This window comes from Columba livia, chromosome 10 (assembly GCF_036013475.1).
Source record: "Columba livia isolate bColLiv1 breed racing homer chromosome 10, bColLiv1.pat.W.v2, whole genome shotgun sequence".
Classification (NCBI taxonomy): Eukaryota; Metazoa; Chordata; class Aves; order Columbiformes; family Columbidae; genus Columba; species Columba livia.
Window position 1 is genome coordinate 1,274,218 of NC_088611.1, and position 5,119 is coordinate 1,279,336.

At 40.5% G+C, this 5,119-nt stretch overlaps 1 long non-coding RNA gene across 1 annotated transcript; it reads left to right on the forward strand.

Annotated features, from left to right (window-relative positions):
• The first annotated feature begins 1,085 nt into the window (after positions 1-1,085).
• LOC110359062 (uncharacterized) lies at positions 1,086-4,382 on the forward strand. The gene is made up of 2 exons (XR_002413963.2): positions 1,086-1,339; positions 2,887-4,382. It is a non-coding gene; the product is annotated as an uncharacterized LOC110359062 (long non-coding RNA).
• The last annotated feature ends 737 nt before the right edge of the window (positions 4,383-5,119 follow it).

The window sequence follows — 5,119 nt, forward strand, 5'->3', positions numbered from 1 at the left end:
GCTAACTAGCAGTGATGTTTTTTGTGCTCCCTCACACATATGGCTAACTGAGAATGCATAGCAAGTTCAAGCTTGAAATGAATTTTTTTAAGCAACCAGTATATAACACTAAACATGATTTAATAATGGAAAGACTGGCACAGCCTTAAAGGAATATCATCAAGTAGGCAAGGTATGCTTGTGACTTATTATAAAACAGTTAAATCAAGTCGGAAGCATAATCCAGATTCTTTACATAATTATGGCAGAAGGGTGTGGAAGAAGGAATATCAATTATTTTTAAACTGGCGATCTTTTAACAGTAAAACAAGCAATACATTGATCTCTCATTTCTCTCAATTCTCTTTTAATTTTTACTTAGGGTTATAGCCAACGTATATGCCATCTTAACACTTTCTTATCACTGGGCTTGTTCCTTGGATGCAGACGTTAGTAAAAATTGTATTACAATTCTTACCAGCTCAAGCTTAACATTCTTAGGACAGCACCATCCCTCCTTAATCAAGCTGATCACAGAAAACAAATGAAACAGCACTACGGGTCCTCCTTCCGTTGGTAACAAAACACTATTAACTCAGCTACATACAGAAATCGCATCGTTGTAGTGATACAATCTGATATTCTGAACAGCACTATAGGAGAGACGCAAAATGGAGAATTTGTTATTTTACAGTGCTTGTATTTACACTCAGTTAAAACTCAGTTTCTGCTACAATTAAAAACATTGTAGCACACAGCACAAAATGAAGACTTAGCAAGTGTGAAGAACGAAATACACGTCGAAACACTAGAATAGTGTTCCATATTTTAGAAGTGTTTTTCCCCTGGGTTTCTGTGCACCTTGCAATTCCACGGCAAAAGGCTGAAGTTCCCTTCGGTATCTGCCCCTTGCAGCCTCTCAAGCTTTAAACCTTTCTTTTTAGAGGCTGGGATTAGAAAACAAAGATGCGATTTGTACACACTGGGTTAGGTCTGCGGAATCAACAGTCCTTGCCGAAGCTATTGAAACAAGAGGTGTGTCTGTGATTACCAAAGAGATCTTCCGGTGATAACACCAGAATTGCATCAGCTTTTGGCTTCCAGCGTCAGGGTGACTCAGCAGTTCACAAGAATGTGTTTCCATTTTCTTTCCGGTTGGAAGATTGTGAACCTTCGCTAATACTTTCTCCTAAAATGCCACGAAACGGGCAAAATGGGGACATTAGATTACCCAGAAGCAGCTCGACAGACTTTGTTCAGCAGAAGAGCCACGCGAAGTTCACAGACCCATTCTCACACCGCTTTCTGGGCAGGAGCAGCAGGAAATGTGTTCAAGGCTCAGCAGCTGTTCCCCACTGAGGTACCAGCTCGTTTCTGCAAGTTACTACAACACAGGAAATTCTAATTTGAAATTAAAACTTAATTGGGAGAGCAAACATTCCTGGTAATTCTAGCGGTTAATTAGTCCTTTTTTCCTATGATTGGGTCCTCTCACACCAGAATTTTGTCTATTCTCTAAAAGCTCAAAGAAAAAAATAGGACATCTCAGGAAATGCTCATTAATTCTATATTTTGGATACTACACCAAAGCACCATGATTATCAACATTAACTATGTAATATATCTTCTTAATCTCTCTTATTGCCATTAGTCAGAGATGGAATACTGACTTATACTGACCATTGGTTCGACCCAACAGGACAGTTCTTGTCCTTCTCCTCTTCCCTCTAAGTTTGCACCCATTACATTAAGCTGGCCTAAGTTGAAGTTAATTCAGCAGGATTGCCAAAATGTCTTCTGAAACAGATTTGTAAGTGTGCAAGTCACTTGTGGAAGGTGGATGCTTATGTTCCCTTCCTCACCAGAAAGACTTGTGAAAACTAAATCGGATCGGTTGGTTTGTGTTAGAAATAGGAGAATCGGGAACATTTATACCTGTTCCCGGAGACTTCTGCTGTTTGTTTGGCCTGTCATTGAGAACTGGAGTTAATATTCAACTTGAGGCAATTGATACTTGTATCTGGTCATTCATTTTCCGCCTCACTGCTCAGCATCGGCTGGGGTTGGCACCTCTGCTCTCAAAAACGCGGCACCCTCTGACTAAAACTGAGACCATCACTTTCCATTCAGCCCCGGCTTTCTAATGTTTAAATAACTTCCTTGGCCACTGACAGGAAGCAATTGCAATCTGTGCATACTTGAACAAGATATCACAAGACCTTAACCGACTGAATTGCATCATCCGACAATGACAGACCAAACATTTCCTTTGGGCTATGCTACATTTAAAAAGTGGTCTTCAAGAACTGCAAAAAATCTTAAAGCTACATTTCCAGTTAGCCTCGTTCTTCATAAAGGACTCTGAAAAGATCCCTAACAATTACAAACATATGGGGATAAAATTCACACAGAAAAAAACGCCCACACCACATTCATTTAAATCAATCATTGTCAAATATTTTACCGTGGTCCAGAAAGCCTGTTCATGCTCCTGAAATAAGAACTTGCATTTTCTAGGTTATATTCACAAAGTCTGAAAGGAGCTTTAAAAACAATTTTTGAGGTCTGCCGTCTCCTTTGCATCAAGTTTGATAAGTCTGAAATAGGTGATGAAATAATGATGAAGTCAAGACTAACTTTTGTGCCCAGTTCGCACAATACAATTCTAAAATACAATCCATCATCTAATCTAGAAAAGTATCCTAATGCCAGCTGTGGTTTTCAGCAACGTGCCCTTTTCAATCAGCATCGAAAGTGATTTAACAGCACAGCTGATCAAGCCCCCTGTTCCTTAGTTTCTGACACACACAAAAGGTTGAGTGATTTTCTGCTTATTTAGCTGATCTTGCTTTAACAGCCTTGAAAGTCGTTTTACTATAATTAAACTAATTTACACCATTTTTGTAGGAGTCGGTGACTTTCTTGGACTAGACTGGGCTTTGACTGGTTTTCTATGGGAAATATTGGCCCCCAACCTGCTGCTATGGTGAGTGTACTCTGCTCGTGAAACCCACACCTAAAGGAGTCCAATGCATTTACAAGCCATTACACTTATTTAATATCAATGAAGACTAAAAATCAGGGGTGTATTGTAAGGGAGAGTTAAGCTAGAGAACTCCATAACATTGCAAAATTGATTATTACCCAGTGAAAAGATCACTTACATTTTAAACAAATGGAAGTACAGGTCAGTATGCATATCAGTACTTCACAAGGTATATTCTTATGGAGGAAATAACATGTTTCCCAAATGCGAATACTGTGTTCCATAATTTTCAAGATACCAATAAAAATTTCAGGGCTAAAAAGGGGTAGAAACATGCCGCTTAAAAAATCAGAAGCTTCCTTTCTGTCCAAAGCACCAGCTATCTTCTCAAATAGTTATTTTACAAAAAAATCCTGAAAAGCAGGTAACTGCCAGCTCTGACCAATGCTGCTGCCTTACGGGAGAAGTGGCCGTGGAACTAACCGCATACCAGAACACTAACAGACCGGTTCTGTTGTGAAAGATCCACCACAGGCACCAAGTGTTGGTCAGCCGATATCTAGAGGCCACAGGACCCTTCTGAGGAAAACACTGCAGAGCGATGGGCCAGCTGTCCCTGGCAGGGTCCTCAGGTACCATCGGTACCAAGTGTCACCTGTGGCTGCCCAGGGAGGTTGTGGAGTCTCCTTCTGTGCAGACATTCCAACCCGCCTGGACACCTTCCTGTGTAACCTCATCTGGGTGTTCCTGCTCCATGGGGGGATTGCACTGGACGAGCTTTCCAGGGCCCTTCCAACCCCTGACATGCTGGGATCCTGTGATGGGTTTGTGTGGGCACTGGCACTCGATCCCTGTGTACCGTCTCCCATCCAGCAGAACAGCTCTATGCCCCAAGGCTTTCATGCTTCTAGGAGAGGATTTTCCCCAAAGCAGAATAAATTAAAAAATAAAAACCCGTGTGAGGTAGTCTCTGAACAACGAAATATTTTTCAAACTTATCTAGATGTATATGTTTAGTGGTTCTGTGCATCTTGATCCAAAGACTTGCTTTTCAATTACCAAGAGAAAAGACAGTTCGCATCAGCCTCTTGCTTCACAATGCACACAATATATGTAATTTATGTGATTGCACTCAGTGACCCGTATTATTTCTTACTCTGAGCACATAAGCTTTTCTAACAGAGTACAGAAGATGTATGCCAAAAACTCACTTCAGCGTAAAAGGCCCATTCTCTCTCTCCAGCAGATTTGGTTAGAATGGGTTTTCCAAGTCTGTTGCCATCTGCTCACTAGAGATATTCTGGAGCTGTTCTTTGGCTGTTGGCTTCCCAATATTAACAAAATTGCCGCATATTTCAGAAGAAAAGGCCTCACAATTTCTGTAAAGATACTGAATCACAATATTATCAAAACAAAAGCAAAAAGGACAATTCGTAGGACACATTAACTAACTTCTGTGCTATCTTACCCGTTCTGGAATGCACGGAGATACCGCAAGTAGTCCTGCTATTGTATCAAAGTAATGATTTGTCACTCACAGACTGTTTCAGTCATTACGCTGCTGCTGATACAGTGTTCACGTATTGTAAGTTCCTTGCTTTTCCATTAATCACCAAAAGCGAAGGCATTGCACCAGTTCAGCAGCTGCCACCACACCCCGTTCCACCAACGTCAGACCAGCAGCTGATACCATTTCTGCCTGATGCAAACACTGAGGACATCAATCTTATTGATTCTGTGAGCTGGCTACTAACTAATCTCAAGTTCATTTGTAACTACTCATACGAGTTTTACACCTTTACACCTATGTTTTGAATTTGAACTTACAGCCTCTGATAGAGTGACTGCTCACTATTGGGCCAAAATGTAAAATAAAGACTAAATTGTTCTTAGAAGATCTACACTGTGGATACATGAAACAAATCTCAATAAGGCAGCTTTTAGTTTTAAAGTAAAGCTTCCTCTGTGTTAATGCCACAACACATTTTGAGATGCTACTATGAAATTTATTTACTAAGTTCAGTTTCAATGTCGAAAGCTGAAGCCATTCATTAATTTCGAAGGAGGCACATGTCTACTGTGAGTTCAATTCCTCAATAACTAAAGGAAAAAGAAGACTGTCCCTGTTTTACCTAGAAATGAGTATTTCACGCG